The sequence below is a fragment of the Anas platyrhynchos genome, chromosome 11 (assembly GCF_047663525.1).
Source record: "Anas platyrhynchos isolate ZD024472 breed Pekin duck chromosome 11, IASCAAS_PekinDuck_T2T, whole genome shotgun sequence".
NCBI lineage: Eukaryota > Metazoa > Chordata > Aves > Anseriformes > Anatidae > Anas > Anas platyrhynchos.
This window is the reverse complement of record NC_092597.1, coordinates 24212773-24233277: the sequence shown is the minus strand read 5'-3', so window position 1 is coordinate 24233277 and position 20505 is coordinate 24212773. Positions and strand designations below refer to the sequence as shown.

The following is a 20505-nucleotide window of genomic DNA, read 5'->3' as shown; positions in this document are numbered from 1 at the left end:
CCCCAGTTATTTTGTTGTGAAAGCAGCACGGGGTGTGCCCTGCCTCAGGGCCGTGGAGCCCCGCGTGGCCCTGGCAGGATGGCAACGTGCTGTACCCCGGCCTTGCACCCACCACGCCTGGCTTTCCTTCCCCACGAGACCTGCAGACAAGATGCTTGCTCAGAAACCAAGTCCTGAGAAGGCTGGGATGGGACACAGAAGGGTGGGATGGTGACAAAAGCCAGCAGACCCCTGCACAGGGGTGAGGTTGTTCCGCGTGGCTCTGGAGCTCCCCAAATGCATACTTTAATTGGAGAGATTTATTTTTCCTCTCTGGCTATACAAACTCACCCGAGGCCCCCTTGCCAGGCAAAGCTGATGGCCGTGGCTTTGGGGTTTTGTTCCTTTGGGCAAACAAGATCTTGCCCGTTTAGCAGAGTTTTTCCACCTCCATATGTGTGTTCCTGGCCGAGATCCGAGGTGCCCAAAGGCTTTGCACAGAAGGGCTTTGCACGGCTGCTTCTCATCATTCCTTGGTGTCCCCTTTTTAAAACTCTCTCCTTGTGTCCTTGCTGGGTTTTTGTGCTGCGAGGCGCATCGTAAGGGGTGATGTACAAACCTGATCCGGGCTGCCCAGCGCTCTGCTCTGCTCGGCTGTCCCTGGGTTCAGGCAGCAGCCGTGCCGTGATTTACTCTGCCTGTGCTGCGGGCAAAGCGGCAGCCCCGATCTCTGATGAGCTGCATTAGACTTGGGTAATTCAGCACATTCCTAAATAATGGGTCTAATAGTTTTGCAGGATCTGTAGCCCATACTAATGGCTCATTGCTGAACCATAAGTGGTTGTATTATACTTTGGATTTATTGTAGGCCGAGGGATTAATTTCCTGAAATATATGATCATGATGTTGAGGTTAAATTAAGATCTCATTCAAAAGGATTCTTTTTATTATATTTAATTTGTAACCCTTTTTCTGTAGCCATTTTACAGCCATTCCTCCCCCTCCCTTAAATGTTCAGTGTCATGTTTCCAGGAAGAATCTTATTTCATGTGGACTAATAGCATTTTTCATGACGACCTTTTACAGTTCCTCACCGTTCAAGTTACTCTAGTCTCGGTTGTTTATACACAACGAGTTCTTAAATCCTCTCTTAGAAAATAAAGATGTTGATGCGCAAGCAACAGGAGCTTCTGGCAGAGCCAAAATCCACCCGTTCCCTCCTTCCCCACGTGCCCCCCTTCCACCTGCTGTAACTAACAGCCCTTTTACTCCAGCGCTCGAGCACTTTGATAAAACGCATGTCGAGTAAATCTTACATGACATTTTTACTCTGGGTGGTATGTATATAAAGTCGGTCTCGTTCGGTGCTCGCCTTGCTTCGCCCTTCTTGATGATGCAGTTATTAAACTGATAAATTATCTGTGGAAGCCGGTGCGAGGAGGTGCCGGCGGGCAGGGCTGAGGGCATTGTGGTGGGATGCTGAGCACCGGGGTCTGGATGCGGCCCCTGGCCCTGCAGGGATGTGCACAGCCAATGCTTGAGGCACCAATTTAGAGAGGTTTCACCATGCTGGACAGGGATAAGGAAGGGTCCTGGAGTGGGCAAGCATCCGAACCCGGGGAGCCCCCTCGCCCCTGCAAGCCCAGGCAGCCCCCAAACCCCAGCCCGGTCCCCAGCCCAGCGCCACGCTCGGCCGCGCTCCACCCCGAGTGTCAGCCCTGCCTCGTGCCAGCATTTTCTGTTTTTTCTTTCTTTTTTTTTTTTTTTCTTCCCTCCTCCAGAAGTGCTGATGGACAAGTTGAGTAACCGTATCTGCTTGTTACAGGACATCTTGAGGCTGATTGCGGAGGTCAGGACTCAACTGGAAAGACCGCAACGGGTTGCTGACTGGCATCCACGGCCCAGATAAGATAAAAACAACTGATGACAGCAGGGAAGTGAAACAGTCATCTCGGCACTTGGATTAGTGCCCGGCAAAGAGGAAGGGAAAAAAACCGAGGAGGGCCGGTGGGGAGGAGAAGGGGGTGGAATACGTATTAGAATAGAAACTCTGGAAAGAGCTATCAGGAGGCAGCAGATTTGGGTGTTAAATATTTATGAATTAGCGGCACTTGTCGCGTTCTTCCTGAGTGGTGAGGCTCCGGGGTGGGTGCGTTGGGGCTGCTGGCTGTGCCGCAGCCAGGAGGGGCATGGGGAGGACGGGGACAGTCCCCAGGACAAGGTGACCGGCCCAGCACCACCGCGGTGCCCGGGGCTGCGGCAGCCCCGTGAGACTCGCTCCTGTGCAGAACCAATGCAAGTGAAGAGGAGCAGGATAAATGAGGTGCCGTAAAAGCCACTACTATTATTCAGAAAATTCTGCTGAAGAGCATCGGAGTAATTAAACCATAATTGCTTACTGCTCGGCTGAAGTGACATTGGAAGTGGCTGAAGGTGGCGAGGAGAGGAAGGGGCGGCTTGGCTGCTGCTCCGAGCAGGGACCCCGGCACCAGGGCAGGCCCCCGGACCCCCGAGCTCATTTCCAGCCCAGCCCCTGCCAGCACCTTGCTGCCCGTGCCCTCCTGCCTGGTGATGGGTCTGGAAGTGCCTTTCCTCCAGGTTCACCCCAATTCCTCATCAGCAGGGCCCCGCTGCGTGGTGTTCCTGGGCGTAAGGGACTCCAGGTTGGGCTGACGGCTGAGCTCGGCGCTTTGGAGGAGCCGTTCCCAACCGTGAAACAAATAGCCTGCAAATCCTGTAAGCACTTAATTACACAGCGATGTTTATGTAACGTTTTAAAGGGCTCATGTAAGCTGGCAGCATGGAGGAGACTCGAGGTAGAGGTTTAAAGCGTGGACCTCCCCAGCATGCGGCTCCACGTAGGATTTCCCTTCCCATACCAGCTGGGATGAGGAACTGCGCCTCCGGCTCCGGTAACACGCTCCAAATGCTGCTGGGGTTTCCTCCTATTTGTGTTTTGCAGGAATACTTTGTGTTTTCAGGACTTCGCTGAAGCAAGGTCATCCAGCACAGGGTGCAGCTGAGCACCTTGCCTTCACTCCTCCCCCTGTCGCCGTCTCCCTCCCCACCTCTGCTCCATCACCGGGGTGCCAGGAGGCAGGGGCAGCCCTCGGGCTGTGGGTATGGGGGCAGCAGGTCTGTGGGGACATCCCAGCTGGGGAGCACAGGGCCAAAACACCAGGCCCACCAAGATGCTCACAGCTCTGCCCATGTTGCATCCTCTCTCAGGCAGACTTTCTGCATGGAGAAACCTCGTCCCAAGAGGACAGGGGCTCCTGCTGCTGCTGCTGGCCTTCTTCTGCCCTGGTTCCAGCTGGCATAGAAGGGTTATGGTCTGACAGCAAGAACCAAGCAGTTTTTATAGAAAAAGTCCTGGAAGATTCATGGAAAAGAGCATCCCCGCTGCGGTGGTCTGGAGAAAAACCCCTTGGAAGCCTCCCGCTGCACTTGCGGGGAGCACCAGCCTTCGGCATTTTGAGGAAGGGAGAAGCTGGTTACATTTCCACCGGGCGTATTTATTTTTATTTTTTAAATAACTGTAAAATGAGTCACCTGGCTCCGCCGCAGAGCGCAGCCCACCAGCAAGGAGCGAGCCGAGGAGCTGCCAGCGCGTCGGCTGCCAATAAACCTCGCACGACTGCAGCAGCCTCTCCGCCCGAGGAGCCAGCCGGAGAGGACGCCGTGGCCACGCTGCCGGGCACCATCCCCATCCCCACTTGCGGGGGACAATCCAGGGCACTTGTGCTCCTACAAAATAAAAAATAAAAAAATCCCTAAATGTGAACCCCCTGGGGCTTCCTGGCGTGTGGGCTGGCAGTCGGTGCAGGCTGGTGGCTGCACGGACCGGGCATCACGGGGCTAAAACACCAAGTGCGAAGGAGCAGGGCTCCGGTGATGCAGACAATAAAAAGTCTCTGCATTCCGCTGAAGTTTCTTGAGCAACTGGCATTTGCCCATAAATGTACTTAAGCAGAAAATCACCAGAAAAGTGCTATAATCTGACAGATTTTTCACAGGCTTAAATATTCATGAATTAAAAGAATTGGCAGAATTTTCTACATTATTAGCTTTCATCGTGGCTACAGGAGCAGTTGGTGCACTGGCTGCTCTTCAAAAACTATTAATCTAGTCTGTCATCACAGCAGCCATTTTTTAATTAGCTACTTTACTGAACGATCTGGTGCAGTAGTGAGACTGGAACATTTAAATGGTATTAAAGTTTTAAAGGTGCCCCTTTCCATTTTTAATCTAAGTTCTGAAACGCAGCAATAGGGAAAGCAGCGTGGAAGCCGATTGCTTCATTTCAATGGTTAACTTCTTATGTTATTTTGGAAAATCATGCCTTGGAAAACCGAGCCGCTTTCTACCAGGGGAAGAAATTGCGAGAAATAAATTGTTCTCTAAACCCGGGTTCACAACATTCCTTCCCGATGAAATCAAAACGAGATGTTTGCAGCCAAAGCATCGCGTGCGTCTTTGATGGAAAATAACGGGCCGTGGCACCGCGTGCCTCTGGCTGGGATTTGCTGCTGTCTGTCCCGCAGTGTGACAGCACGCTGCTGGGAATCCTCACGGCCATACAGCACCGGCTGCTGCAGCTCATGGGGGCCTTGCACCGTGCTACCTGCTGCTGGTCCCTGCCTGCAGCACGTCCCCGGCACTGGGAACGCAACCCTGGCACTGGGACCACATCCCCGGCACTGGGACCACATCCCCGGCACTGGGACCAGGTCCTGGGGGACATGTCCGGGGCAGCCCCATGCAGTGAGGTTGGGGAGCGGAGGCTCACGGGCACAGGTCTGAGCTTTTCCAGCCCGGGCACTTGGCACAGCCCGCTCTGAACCCTGCTTTGCTCTCCGTGCCAGAGATGCTGCTCTCCTGGCTTGTTATTTGCATGTGAAAACACGGCAAAATTATGTCTTTATGGTGGTTTTAAATGGGCCGCTTTTTGGCATCGGTGGCTACCTCTCTGATCTCTGCTGCTGGTTATTGACAGAGCTTTAATTTGGGCATTACGCGCCAGTGTCCTGCTGACTGTGAAAGGGAATCGCTGCACTTTTTTCCTTTTCTCCTATTGTCGTGTAAAGCAAGCAGTGTAAAGAAATTGGCAGCTAAAATGCCAATGCTGCAGCGTATAACATTTCAAGAAGTTGCTCTTTGTAAGCCCTTCTACCATGAGAAGTCATTTTGAAGGAGGTTTTTCTTTTACTTGACTTGATGCCGCTCTTACTGTTTGAAAGCACCAAGACGGGCGCTGGCAGGGTACCAAGGGGTCTATATTAATATCGAGTGCTGTGAAAGCAGTACACAAACTGCGAACCATTTCCCATTTGCCTGTAGAGCTCAGACACCAGGGGAGGAACTCACGGGGGGGTTCTCCGTGGCTGCACCCAGCGGCTGCACATCCCCTGCCCTGCATCTCCCTGGGTGCTGGGTTCATCTCCAGATGGGGGTCCTGGGGTCCTGCCCCCGAGCCCGGAGCACCGCGTGTGTTTGGAAGTGAGCGTGCACCACTTGATCCCTGTGAGCCTCACACCCTGCACATGGGGAAAATCCCACTCTATAACTTCAGGGGAGGAAAAATGGGGAAATGTTCCCAGAAAATCTATTTACGGCGAGAGATTTTTCATGTGGTTTTCTTGGTTTGGATTTCTCTGTGGTTGTTTTGCTTTTTTTCCATCCAGAAGAAGTTTTCTGCTCGGTGACCTGTTGCTGTCTGATCCCTGCGGGACCCAGGAAGGGTCTGGGAGGGCTGAGGACCCCAGAGTGCACATCGGTGGCTGTCCTGCCCCACTTGGCCACCCAAACGGGGAGATGATGGGGTGCATCTCCTGCAGCTCGAGCCCTTCTGGGCTGCTGGATTAATACCCATGATGGTGCACGGCATAAGCTGAAAGGATGCACTGTAAATCAAAATTTAATAGCACAGGTTGCTGCTGTCATTTCCATTAAATGTTAGGCACGGGTTTGACATCAGCATGGAGCTGGAGACCTGGTGAAGGGCTCTGCAGCTCCTTTTCCCAGTGCTGCACATCTCCGGCTGCTCCACCACTCGTTGCCTCAAGCAGCACTTGCTGCTGCTCTGGGGCTGGGAAGCCTGCAACCCCGCTGAGCCTTGCTGGGATGGCTCTGCATTCCCCTTCAGTTGGCGTTTTTAGGAAGAAAAAGGGAATAACCTTATCCTCTTCTGTGCAGCAGTGGCCACAGCAAAGTGCGTGCCGTGGGCAGGATAAATCCATCCCCACTGGCAGCAGCCCATCCGCAGGGCACACGCAGCAGGGAGGGTGGGGGGGAGAAGGGCACAAATCACTGTGTAAAAGCCACTCAGTGCTACTGGGGTGAACAATTATGATTTTTTTAAACCCCTCCTTCATCCTTTCTAATACGTAGTCACTTAAATGAGGCACGCACCCTTCTTGGCAATTATTTGTAATTGTTCCCTGTGAGTTCTCGAACAAAACGCTCTTTTATTAATACTTAAAGCTCCTAAAAGCATTGCAGATCTGATCGAGATACTTTATTCAGCAGGCTGCACCACACACTGTAGCCCATTAATTAAATTTCCTAGATAGGATAATTCATTAGAAGAATGTGCTCAATATGTCCTTTAAAGCCCGGGGTGGTCCCGTGCTTGCTGTTGTGCAATACTCGGCTCCTCTTTTTGCTATTTGTGCTGGGGGGAAAATGAGCCTGTACATTGGGATCCAAATGAAGATCTGAACAAAACCACTGTGTGCGGGGCAGATTGCCCTATGGAAATCCTATCACACGCGGCTTCGCGTGGCTGGAAGTAGCTGAGGAGGAGGAAAACAGTGCTGAAGTACGTGACAGCCATGGAGAACCAGGGGCACATCGACCCGGGCTGGGTTTTGGGGGAAAAGGCTCTGCCCCAGGTGAGCGCAGCTCCACGCAGCCTCCAGTGCCCGGCTCCGCATCCCGTGGTGTGTGCTCATGGATGAGACCACGGGGCCGAAAGAAACTTGCCCATCTATTAAAAAGGAAAAAAAAAAATAAAAATCAGCTGTGTCTTTCCGTGTTTGAACAATGAAGCCATATGTGTTTCTTCTCATTAAAAACATTTCTTTTTTTTTTTTTTTTTTTTAAGGAACTCCACTGCAGAAACAAGCATGGAAGCCGACATAATTAAAGGCTTCTTTTTCCCCAGCCGTGGTCCTCTGGTCTTTGAAGAGCTCGGGGATCCCTGTGGAATGCTCTGAACTCTGCAATATTTTGATAGCTGCAATAACATAATCAAAAGATGCTTTCATGAAGAGAGCACCTTGTGCGAATTGAGGCCGGCCCCTCTCCCCCCGCAGACGGCCGATTTAATGGGGTCCAGAGCTGCGCGCAGATGGGGAGCTTTATTTTCTGCATGTGCTCCTCCGGGGACGGTGCCTCGCAGGGCTTTTTGGAAAGAAAGACAGCATTTCCCTGCACGGTGTGGGTCACACATCCACACCCACACACCTGATTCCCACCGAGATAACCTGGAGGTGATGTGGGCGCTCCAGCTCTGCGCTGTGCTGGCGGAGATCAGTGCTGGGGGCACCCTCGGGGCAGGAATCGGGGCTGAACTTCTTCAGCCTGGACTTTGCCTCCCTTCAAATTGTTGCAGGCAGCAGCTCTGTGCTGGTGGAGGTGCCACCAGGTTGCTATTCATCCTGAAATCCTCATTAAAACACTTTAATTCCTCCCTTTCGTTAGATAACCGGCTCATCTGCTTGCATGAATCCTTCTCTCTGTGCCCAGGCCATTGAAATCCTAATTTTTTCATGCTGTCTCTCAGATCTGCAGAGCCTTGCGTGTCCTCTCCACCTGAGTTTTGGCAGCAAGGGCTTTTTGGAACGAGGAAATTGGGGCATTTCTTTAATCACCAAGCTGGAATCATTAAGCTTTAATCAGGCCAAATTAGGATTTTGAGTCCCGCTGCCTCGCATCGCTCCCTAATTGCACGCACTCAGCAGCTCCTGAAGCTCGCCTGTCCCAGGGCTCTGCCCCCTGGCAGCATTGGGAACGGGGCCCCCACACCCTGGGTGCTTTCAGCCCTCTCCAGCAGGAGCCCATGGGTGCTGCAGGGGGCTGGGGCCCAGCTGGGGGCTCCTGCACCGTGGGAGACCACTCCCCAGGCAGAGCCAAGCCCTGCAGTGGCCCAGGGTGAGCACATTTGGACAACACCACATTTCCCCAAGCTGCAGGGCTGGGTTTGCCCCCCAGCTCTGCTGTTCCCTTCCCTCTGCTCCCTCTCCTCTCCATTTCCCTTGAGCTCTCCTGTGGGCGCCCTGGCACGGGGGCGAGCAGCAGCGATGCGCCCCGTGGCATCTGTGCCAGCCGTCCCCGCTCCCACTGCTCCATCCCCTCCCGTCTCCCATAAAGGCAGCTATTCACCATATAACGTGAATGAATTCTCATTAAAGGCTGCTAAATTACTCGGAGACAAAGCGAGGCGCCAGGGCGCGGGCTGCTTTGCCAGTTCTTCTCGGCGGGTTTCACATCCCGCAGGGCCCCGCACCATCCTGCCTGGGGGAGCCCCAGCCCTGCCGCTCTCCTCGCCTCCCCTCTGCGCTTTGCCCTCACTCATGAGGGGCCGCGGGCAGGGACAGGACCCAGCGGGACTGGGATCCGCCGTGGGCATCGCCTGTGCTCTGCCGGACCAGGCTGACAGCGAGCCACGGCGCAATAAAAGAGCAGAATTCACATTGCTGATACGATTTCACAGAATTTACCCCCCCCTTTCCTTTTTGATTTTTGCATGCACGCATTTCCCCACGCTCTCGGAGCTTCCTGGAGCCCAGCTGACTGCGCTGACTTCCCTCCCACTCAAACGCTCGTGGCGAGGCGCGCGGGGGACGGCTGGGCTCGGTCCCGACAGCAGCTCCCCGACGCAGCTCACACGGCGAGGGGAACAAAATATGCTTTTTTATAGCTCACAAATACTTCCCCCAAACCATCTGAATCCAAATTGATCAGAAATCTGGCTTTGCTCCCCAGCCGGTGCCCCAGAGATGATGCTTTGGGGACACCCCGGTAGGAGCAGGTTGTGAATGGTGATGGCCAGCGGCCCCGTGGCCGCGCTGAGCCCGCTTTGGGGGCGCAGAGCCCCAGTGTGGGGACATGGCACTGGGGCTGGATGGGCACAGCTCTGGCTGGTGGCTCCAGTTTGGTGGCAGCTGAGATGTCCAACACAGCTCTGTTTGTGGCACGGACCTATCCAACACCAAGGGGGATTTTTGGGTACATTCAGGGAATGGACTGCAACCGTGAGCAGGAGCGAGCACCTTTTGGGTACGGCGCTGCCGGCCGGGCACAGCCGCAGCCGTCACCACCTCCATGAGCTGGGCACATCCCCGTGCCCCCACCTCACCCAGCCCCGTGCTCACTCTCACAAATCTCTTGGCGTGGAGCCGCCGCGCGGTGTCTCCGGGTGCGCGCTGTAACCTCCCCTCACCGAACCCTCGGCGTTCCCCCGGATTGTTCAGCCTGTTATCGTTTTTCCCACAATGCGCTCGCATGATCCTCTCTCAGGCTTAACCACATGGCAACCACATCACATAATGCAACTTCTGTTCTGAGATTATTCATATTTTTTTTTTTCCCTATTGTTGCTTTGCCAAGTTTTTCTTCTAATTCTGAGAAACTGAATTTAAAAGAGCAGTGTCTCCGGCACAAGGACATGCTTAGGAGGCAGCGTGAGCAAATCAACTCGACAAGTGTGTTCACAGGAGTCAAACTGGGGGGGAGCTGTGAAAAAGCAAAACAAAAGCCCCTCCAAATGTCTATTTTTATTTTATTTCGTTTTCTGGAATGCCTCATCACATGAAATAACAATACATCCTGGAGAGGAGACTGCGAGCGGGCTCCAGTGAGGGGGCAGCCGAGGAGAGTCTGTTCCAGAGGAGGATTTACACGCGCCCATCACAGACGCCAGTTCCCAGCAGATCAGGATAAGCACAGGGACCTGCGTGATTTGGGATGTGCCTGAGCCCCAGAAGGGGAAAGGGACGGATCCTGCTGGGCACACCGGGTCCTGGGGGGATGCGAGGGGCTGGGAGCGTGGCTGGGAAGCTGGGGAAGGGGGCAAGGAAGGGGGCTGCCTCAAAAGGGCAGCAGGAGGGATCCGGACAGAGGGGCAGGGACACCTGCCTGTGTCCCAGCAGTGCTGGGGGTCTGGGAAGTGCACCAAAACCCTGGCATTTCCACCCAGAGCCTCCTGTCCGTGGCAGCCACCAACTGCCTGCTTCGTGAGATCGTATCAGCATAAATTCCCAGAAAGGGCAGCAGATTGCAAGGATTTCAACCCTGCCTCCATTGTACCCCAATGTTTTACCCCAATTCTAATTAACGTCCCTGGGAGCAACCAGCTGATGAGGTTCTGCATACAGGCAGGCGTGCAGAATGCAGCCCAACACCTTCTGTGCTGGTGTTTTCTGGAAGGACACCTCAATTCAGGGGTTCACCGAGGTTTAATTTTTTAGTAAGTGTGAGCATCCACTGCCCCTCATAACAATCCCGACCCAGGCAGCCAGCAGCATTTCAAATGCTGGCAGGTCCATGGGGGTATAAGGGCAGAGGAGGTGGTCCTCAGCCCAGCTTCAGGCTCACACACCATTTTTGTTCCTCTCACTTTTGTTTTACAGCTTTGTTTGGGCCCGAGAATTTCCACTCCGCATCTATTTTCTTATGAAACTGGCCTAGCTTTTATTTTTTTCTTCATTTCTGCATCTTTTAATTCTTGAGTCATCAGCCGTACTGACCAGTTTAGCATAAGAAATGAAATTAATTCTCATGCTCAGGCTCCAAATGTAAATTCGTTTATTAATAATTTAAATAGATTTATTTATGCAGTTTGATATTTTTCAGGTTCATGGAAGCGATTCATTTTTCTCGCGTTGATGATCAACAGACACCGTCATTAAGCTCTTTCTTTCCCCATCCTCCTCTTCCATCCCAGCCTGCTAAACAGATAAAAGATCGGAGCCCGCTGGTCTCGGCGGGCTCCCAGAGAAGCTTTCCATCAGCTAATGTAGGTAAATAATTAATTCCACCTTATCTTCTATCTACTCCGGACATTTCCTCCCTCGAAAAGGGATGGATTTTCCTCCCAAGCGTTTCCAGTTACCACCATGCGAAGAGTTTCTGCCAAGTGCTCTGAGCTTCTGCACTGAGTGGCAGCTCCATTTTTTAGCATTACCCGAAAAATGGCTTTTTTTTTTTTTTAGCTCTTGGTGTTGATGGAAACCAGGGAGCAGAGGCACCTTGGTCCCGGGGAGCTGCGTGATCTCTGCACAAAGCTGGAGCTTCGTGAAGCGGACACTCAGCTGGGGGCAGGTCACAAAACATCCCATAGGCAAAAAACCCAAAACACCAAACACGATGTGAAAATCCCCATGGCCAGAGAAGCTGGGGACTGGATGGCACCTTCGGCAGCGGGTAAATTGACTGCTCTGATTGAAGGCAGCTGACCTCCGAGTGCATCTACAGAACATCACGGCGAGGCCGGGGAAAATAACATGGTAAACGTTGATGTGTTAATGGCAGCCACAACATCTCGATCCCCTCCAGATAGGGATAAATGGCAAACCCAGCTCCATAGGATGTGGTGGAATATTTGAAGCAAGAATCACGTGTATTTACTTAGAATTAGATGTCCCTGAAATGAAACCCTCAATCTGAAAACCCACAAGCTTTGAGCCCAGAGTCCAAGCCCACCTCATGACAGATTTTTGCACCTGGTTTTCATCTGCGTAATGGGTCCACCCAGCCCTCTGGATAGGAATACCACAAAACCCTGGGAATGTTTGAAATTTAGATCCGTTTCCTTGTGGTTTGGACCCCTCTGAGATGAATTGAACTTTCGATCAATCTGGATTTGCTTTTCTCCCGTGGGACGACATTCCCTTGCTGAACCCGTCAGGCTCGTGTGACTCTCGCCCGGCTTCACGCTCTGTTAAAAATGGGAAATTTCATTTCAAAGACTTGCAACTTTTTGCCCTGAATTGTTCTGAAGCCTGTGCAAATGTGGCCGAGCCAATGTGGCCTCGGCTTTGGGAGACTTTTATTATTATTATGGCAAAGCACAGGTGAGGTGCCCCTTGTCGGAGGTTCTGCCTTCACCTTGTGCTTGCTCACGATGCCCGTGGAAGACGTCAGACAGACAGACACAGACAGACAGACGTGGAGCAGGCGGGCAGCACGGCTCGCCTCGCGGCCAGCTTTCCCACCACCCCAGTTCTGCTCGCTTTCATGAAGTTTTAGCATTTCTTTTTTATCTCCACCTTGCAGGCTTCAAAGCCAGCGTGCAGCCAAGCTCTACCTGCTGCAGATGGGAACGAGGCAGCTCGTGCTTCCCGTGCTCATCCTGTAGAACTGGAATTGATTTATTCTGGTTGCAGCACTGACGGCTGCAGCTCCTGGGTGGATGCAAAACCAGGCTCCTCAGAGTCTTTTTTAGCATGCTGGCTCTTAGGAAACCCTTTGCAAGGCCAACGCCACCGTCTTTTGCTTTTGACAGCAAAACCTGATGCAAATAAAAGCCGTTTTTCCCCATTTGCTTACGTGGCCTGTTCCTGCAGGCAGAAAGCAGAGAGGTTTGTGAGCATCGCCCCATGAGAAAGCACCCAAAAACTTCCCCGGTGCTGGCGAGCCATCGAGGCTGGCATCGGGGAGCTCCCTGCAGAAGGAGATGGGCTGGAGCACGCTGCGGCTCGGGGATCGGGGTGCTCCTGGGGCATCTCCTCCACGCCCTGCATGGTGTGAGGACATCAGGGTGTCCTCAGGGGCTGCACGTGATGGTTGTGCCACCCAGATATGGCAGATAAGCAAGAGAAACCCGCGTCGACAACACTCCCCGCAACGACAGCACTCTCGTTTTTTGGATCACGAGCCCGATCTGTCAATTAGCGGGCTGCGCATCGGCTCCAAGCGCCGTGCCCAGAATAGCAGCAGCGAAGTGTTGAAGCCTCTATTAAATTTATTTTCAACCACGAAAACCAAGGCACGTCTGCTCACGTTATCGCAGCGTCGCCGGACGTTCTGCTTTGCTTTGCTTCGCTCGGGATTATTTTGGTGTCTGTGTGCATTTGGAGTGCGGTGCCCGGCCATATGGCCCAGGCCAAAGGTCTGCTCTGTTTAACCAGCACGAAGGGGTGGAAGATGCTGGCCACAGCTGCATGTGCACATCCCAATTCCCCTTCTCTGTGCTGTACTCTGCCAGGCCACTGGGTCCATGCCCCTCTCGTGCCACTCAGCTGGGGCTGGAGGTGCCAGGAGACCCCAGGCCCCCCCATCCCTGCTGGAGGATGCGCTCCTGCCGTGGGTTTCCCTTCGTCCTATCCCCAACCTGCTGCAGGAAGGGCAAAATTAATTCCTCCTTCCTTGAGTTTAAAAGGTTGAGAAGGAATTTACGGAGTTTCTGCATCCCTGGAGAAACAGAAGCTTGCTGCAGTGCTGCAAGGGGGTGCACAGGAGGGGCCGCATAGCTGCAGCCTGGCAGGGAGGGGGTCACAGGGCCAGCTGGGGGTTTCCTCCACGTCCTTCATTCAAACCATCCTGCTCCCCTGCACTGCTGGCTTTCTGGAGGCTGGGGAGATGTCCACGGCCACCAGAAATCCCTCTAGAGAGAGGTTTCCTCCAGCACAAGGCTTCTGCTCCCAGCAGCAACCCGCAGCCCTGTGCCGGGGAAGGATCACCCACGGGTGACCAGCACCCACGTCCCCCACCAGGGAGCCCCCGGCAGCATCTCTGCAGCACCAGCTTGTTCCCTGCATAATTCCAATTATGCTTGATGATGAACCACCCAACTGCAGCATCTTAAACAACGCACTGAGCTGATTGGAAGTGTGATAAGTCATGGGGAGGGGGGGGATGCTTTTAAACATGATCATGCAGCAGATAAGGCTGCTCGTGGGGGATTACGTGTGATAGTGGGGATGGAAAACACCATGGTTCTGCAGAGAGCGTTCCCAGCTGGGGCTCTGGGCCCTGTTTCAGACACCCCCATCCTTACCTGCTGCATTTACCTCTTGCTCGAGTCCCCTCCTGGTGCTCAAGGCACTGGGATGAGCGTGGTGCAGCAGGCAGGAGGTGATGCTCAGGGCCCCAGCCGGGGGGGACACGCGGAGCCCTAGCGGATTGGTTTGCACTTTTTTGAAATGAGCAATATTTTTTTATTTAAGGCCATTTTTCCCTATGGAAAGCTCACAGTGTGTCTCTCTGCTTTGCTCCATTTTCAGGGTAAAGGACGGGTACTCCTCTGCTGGCTTTCGCCACCCTGAGCCCCTGCTGGAATATTTCCTTCTGAGAAATCCTTTTAGAAGGGTTTGAATGGTTTCTGGAGACGCCCCAACAAAGGCTGAACATGTTTTCAGCAATATTTTTTTATTTAAAAAATGGGTTAGCGTTTGGAGGAACGCAAGAATGGTCGGGGGAAAGGCAAAAGGTGGTGGGATGGGGATGGGGATGAGGCACAGAGCCTGCATGGCTGGGGGCTCCGGGACCCCTGTGCCGGGGGCGGGGGGGGCTCTCCTTCCCGGCACAGGGTTGCTGAAAGCGCCTTCCCTAATTTATTGGTTTTTCTTTCTCACGGGTGGAAAAATCAAGGGCAGCGCCGCGCAGCCTGCTTGCAAACGTGGCTTCCAGGGAAACTTGTGAAAGGACATTGATTTATGATCAAAAGGGAAAAAGCAAAGCAGAATAAAAAGAATACTTAAGACTTAAAAACAGGGAAATCTCGTTTCTTCCTGTGTAGGTGTTACCTGGGAATCTTTCATGTTAAACTTAAATGGAATTAAGAATGAGGGGAAAATCACCCTGGGACTAGCGTGATCCTTGTAGCCCTCTATTAAAATTAATACTGGCATTGATCTGTACAATTTATTAATAGCCCAGCGCCGGGAGAGGGGCTGCCGTGATAAACAGCTCCAGCCCTAATTCGGAGCGTCCCCGCTCCAGCGGGGCCCCGTGCAGCATTGTCACCTCGGCTCCCGGTGATTTTATAATTGGTCTGAGTCGTTACTATTCAAACCCTGCAGAACCAATTAGCAAGAGTCGTCTCTGACCTGTGGTTTCTATGGCGTGAGGGAAACTAAAGACTTAAAATGAAAAACCAAGAGCAAAGACCTAAATCTTTTTGGCTGCCTGATTAATAATCCTGTCAGGCCTATCACAGGCACTAAACAGTAATGCTGGTTGCAGCTGAATTTTTTATACTTTCTATTAATCTTTAATGATAGCTTGGTCACCTAGTCTCTTTTATCTTGTCAGATAAATGTATGGTTAACAGGATAATGAGATTTCTAAGGCTCTGTTCTAGCTTACAGCCATGCAGTGCATGGGGTGACCCCTGCCCCTGCCAGGGAGCGGAGCGGAGGTGATGGTAATTGCTGGATGTGCTGGGAATGTATTGGAAGCTGATGGATGGTTTAAACTTTGATTTGGGGTCAGGAGGTCCCCTGGCTCTGCAAGGCAACTGTGGTTTTATTACTTGCAGGATCTGATGGGGATGTAATTAGATTTAGCTATTGCTTTATTAATAAGTAATTGTTCCCACTATTGCTTCAGGTTAGCAAATATATTCCGCTGATAATTTAGGGCATTGATATGGCTTTATTTATTAATAAACGGGAATGTATATTTTTGCCTATAGCAAAGAACGGTGCACGGCTCTCTCTGGCCACCTCTCCCGGAGTGAAGGATTTGTCCATCAGTAATTCAATAATTAACCTAATTCTGGGAAGCCCGTCTGTGCCGGCTGCGAGGCAGGGCGCAGGCTCGCGTGGCCGCTGGAGAGGTCAGCGTGTGGGGACAGGGACGGTGTGGGTTGGGGACACTCCGGGGCCTCCCCAATGCAGGGGGACATGGATATGGGGGCGGGGGATGTGGCCCCATGCCCCGTGCCCACGCAGGGACTCCTGCACCCGCTCAGCATCCCGAGCTGTGCTTGGCGCACGGCTTCGCACCGTGGGAAATGCACTCGGCAGGTCCCTGCTGGCTGCCGTTTCCCCTTCCCTTTTATTTATTTTCTATTTTCCAGGAAGCTCAGGGGCAGCGGGGTCGGTGCGGTGCAGGAGCTGAGCACCCTGCCCGGTTGCAGGGTGCAGGGCCCCGGGGGGGCTTCGTGTGGCTCGGCCGCCCGCAAGAAGCACCGTGCATTAATTATGTTACCATGTAGAAAGCTCTGGCCTGTCACATACTTTTTTTTTTTTTTTTTTTTTTAAGCTCTGTTTTTCATAAAGTGGTCCTAAAATGACACGGAAAGCAGCTGCTTAAGCAATTGTGCCAATTAATGGGTCTCTGAAATTAAAACGCCTACACAGTCTAGATGAGATTTCTCCAGGAGGGAATTCAGCAATTGTCTTCATGATAATCAGGCTTGACTTGTCTTAGCACACATTAATAAAAAAGCAAATGCATTCAAAGAGATGCCCTTTAGTGGAGAATATCCACAATATAGTAATGAGTCTCCAAAAAAAAAAAGGGGGGGGGGAGAGCGAGAGATAGGAGCAATGGCTGAGCCGGCTCCGAGCGGCTTCCTCGCGGGAGGGAGATTTGTAATTCATGTCATGGACTCGCTGGATTCTCCTGCAGCAGCTCCTGGTTGTAAATCTGCCCCTGGTGCCGTGGCAAGGTGGCACGGGATGGGGGGGGTGAGGGCAGCACAGCCCCGACGCAGCGCTGGGGGCACCGGGTGCGTGGTGGGGTCTGCCCCGAGCTCTTTTTGGGGATGGAAGGAGCAGCCCCGGAGATGCAAGGTGTTGAGATGTGATGGGATGTGATGCACGGCACGTGGTGCTGGGCCAAGCTGCCCCACTGCCACCCCTGTCCCCCCCTTCTGGCCCTAAATTTCCAGCCCTGTGTTCCTGGCCTGGGCGGGTGAAGGCTGCTGCTGGTGCACTGCCTGCGGAGTTTGAGCCCTGCTCCTTTGGGTGCTTCTTGATGTAGTTTGCAGCTGCAGATGGGATGGAAGAGAAGCTGGGGCTTTGGGCAAGCGTGGTGAGGCCAGCGCTTTGCCAGCACACCGGAGACACTCACGGTGCTCCAGGAGCACTTTGCGCACGGGGGCAGGAAGGGGCAGACGTGCAGCAGCATGGCCGAGACCCCCTGGGCTGTGGCTTCCTGGCAGCAGGACCCCCGGGATGCCCGGGGTGCAATGAGGGGGTCCCTGGCTGGCATCAACACTGGTCCAGGAGCAGCCCCAGCGGGCACCGCACGTGTCCGGCACATGGTGGGTGCCCGGCTGCTCTCTCCTGAGCTCTCCATAAACTGCATCTGGAGCTCGGAGCTGAGCCCCGGTCCTCGCTGGGAGCCTGGAAAAGTCACGTCCCCCCCTTGGCTCTGCTCAGCTGCGTCCCGTCGCGGGCTCAGACCTCCCCGAGGAGAGGACAGGAGCCGGGAGCGGCCCCCAGCTGCGCCCTGCTCGCACCCGTGCCGCGGTGGGTGGCTCTGATGTTACCCTTAACGTCAGGCGTGAGAAAGAGAACATGTTGTGAGCTGGGCGAGATGTTTATTTTCCAATTTAACAGCAATAATAAACTCCTTTATTGCAGCCTCGTTTCCAGCACCATCCCAGGAGTGTGCGTGACGGCTGTGATAGTCCCGGGCTCTTCGCAGCAGAATGCGGCTCCTGGCAAGGCTCTGACGCTAATAAGGGTGGCACTAACGAGCTTGGGGGAGCCATGCGCACTGCATGGGCCAGCTGGGGAAGGCAGGAGCCACGCAGGGGCTGTGGGGGCTGCGTCGGAGCTGAGCACAACAAGGAGACACTGAGGGGGTCAGGGAAGGGCAGCACGAAGGGGTCGAGGTGGAGGCAGGGGCTGGCACCCCCCCAGGACCAGCGCTTCTCCTTGGAGCAATTGCTTCAGGTGATGTCCAAACCCTGAGGCTGTGGGAGCTGGAGAGGCTCTGAGGACTACTGAGGACTTCTGCTCCCATGGGGTCCAAAAAATGGCTTTTGGCCCCAAGCTTTCCAAAATGGCATTCACACCCTGAGCTCCATGGGCCCGGAGGCATGCGCCTTGAATTTTTGGCTGCGCTTCCATGGCCTGGAGGGAGGGTTGTCTTTTCTCTGTGTGGATTTGAGGTCTGCGCCCCGGAGCTCTCCCTGTGCAGCACAGCCCCGTGCCATGGCTCTCACAGCAGTGCCAGGGTGGTGTCACTGAACAATTTGGCTCCATCCTGTGACGCTGAGTCAAGTTTATGGCTTTATTCCGAGCATCATCGGAATAAAAAGGCAAAATCTGGGCAGTGCATGCGGGGAACCCCATGTCCACAGCCCCACAGCCCCGCAGAGCGCTGCAGCAGGGACCACGGTGGGTGAAAACGTGCTGGCTGTCCTGGGGGGGTGCGTGCGTGCAGGCACGCGTGTGCCGTGGTGGAACATACGCAATTATCTCTGCGTTAGGCACCTTGTTTCCTTCCCCTCTTAATTAACTGCTCTGCTGGTGGAGCTTTGCTTCTGTTCGCTTGGCTCTTGCAGCCTTGTGACAGTTTGTCTGGAAATCTCTCTCTCCCCCCCACCCCCCCACCCCTCGTTATTTTCATCTCAAAAATTTAAGAGGCTTTAGAAACAAAAGTATTTAGAGCAAACACGATCTTTCCATATGCAAAATTGATGAAAGAAAAAGGCTTACAGCTCTAAAACCCCGCGCCGCTGCCTATGTAGAAAAACAAATCCGTGAAGTCCCCGCACAGCGCATCGGAGGGGGCTGGCACAAGCTACAAGGGGGGCCCTGCGAGCACCCCTTGGCCGTGCTCTGGGTGCCCTGGGGCTGTCCCATGCCTCCTGTGGCCAGATCTGAGCTGGTGCCATGCCCGCCTTGCCCTGGGGGCTGCCGCAGGGTGCTGAGCACCGCCTGCACCCAGGACAGGGGCTGGTGCTGGCCCCGGGAGGGGGCATCCCACAGAGCCACTGCTTGCTGTTAGATCACCGATAGCATTTTAGGTTTTTCAGCTCCATCCTGGTTTGAGCAAATATTTTGATTGCAGCTAAGTGAGAACACAACAAATGCTGTTTAGACAAAAGCAACACATTCACTATTAGTTTTAGACAATTTGTCCTAATATTGTTTTGAATCATGCATTTATTCCCCCATAAAGATTTGATTACTTTGCTTGTTCCATTAATCTTTATTTGTTTAATCATCTGCTAAATCTGTTTAATCATTGGTTTAAGTGGAAAGATTACAAGAAGATATTTAATGCTTGGTGGCGGAGCTGCCCCGGCATCTAATCCAGCGCTCTGCTGGATCGCTTTGCATTATCCCAGCTCCTCGCTGGTTTGGAGCAGCCAGCACAAAAAAGCTCCAGCCCAGTGGGATTTTCCTCGGCGGTCGGTGGATTCCCAACCCCTGCTGGTGCCGGGTGGCAAAACCGAGCAGCAGCAAAGCCCTCGCCCCTGCCTGAGGATGCTCTTTGGGATGCAGCCACCCCAGGCCGAGCAGGATGCTCCGAGCCACCTTCAGCGATGGGAAGAGGAACCCTGGCTTCAGGCTTTTTAGCGAGGACGCCCGATGCAGGATCTTCACGGGGTTTTTTCTCCCAGTGGAGGCTTCTCCCCAGCCTGCTCTGCCGACGCCGGCTGCTCGTGCCTCTCCTCCCTGCCCACGGCCGAGGGAAGGGATTAATATTTCATGCAAGGGCCGTGTTCCTACTTGGTGAGGCTTGCTATGAAACATGCGATATTTCACCAGCCCTCGTGTTTGTCTGCTCCCGTAATCAGCGGCCTCAATCACGGGTGCGAGATTTTATGAATTAATAAAAAAAAAGATCATGGACGGTCCGGCGGGACTCGGGGAGAAAAGTGCTCGGCAGAATGTTAATGAGCACTGTGGGGAATTGCAGCCCCGCTCCCCCCCGCCCCCCCCCAAGCCCCCTGCTCGGGGATTTTCCCTTTTTCCTCCCTTTTTTCCCCAGCAGCCCGCGGGCAGTGCCAGCCCCGCGCACCCCTCGCTGCCTCTGCCGCCGGCCGGGCGCCGCGACCCAACGCCGAGCGCTGCTGTTATGGCAGAGCTTGTACTCATTACTGAATAATTCATTGTTGCATTAATGCCTTCAGATACCATCTCTCTCCCTTTCTCTCTTTCTCTCCCTGTTTCGCTCTGCCCACTTGGGAAAACTTTATTATGCCTTCGCTGACGACAGAGTATACAGATAAAAGATAATTGCTTGGCTTGACTCCCCCATTGATATGAAAATAAGATTTAAATTATTCACTTCAGTTTAAAGGTTAGTTGAAGGTTATTACAGGGGATAAAAAAATCACTCTTCATAACGTTTCTGTTGGAGATGAGACAGGTTTGAAAGGGCTAATTTGCACGGCAGGCCGAGGCGGCTTGTTGTGAATAAACCGAGAGACCCTCCAGAGATTTTAATCGTGAAGAAGTCAATTATTTATAAGCAAATTACGGGGAGCTGCTCGGATACGTACAACACAGCCAGTCACGAACGGGGACAAGATGGAACCCATATAACTTAATACACCTCCCTTTGTGCGCCGCCGAGGTCGGTGCCCAGCGCTTTCCTGCCTCTAATCCC

General features: G+C 53.4%; 1 long non-coding RNA gene across 1 annotated transcript in view; it reads left to right on the top strand.

The window, feature by feature from the left end:
• The window catches only part of LOC140003444 (uncharacterized), a 28429-nt gene extending 13664 nt beyond the window's left edge, over nt 1-14765 (top strand). Inside the window, exons 2-3 of the long non-coding RNA XR_011812128.1 lie at nt 1805-11003; nt 11196-14765. This is a non-coding gene — a long non-coding RNA (uncharacterized lncRNA). The remainder of the gene's footprint in view (nt 1-1804; nt 11004-11195) is intronic.
• The last annotated feature ends 5740 nt before the right edge of the window (nt 14766-20505 follow it).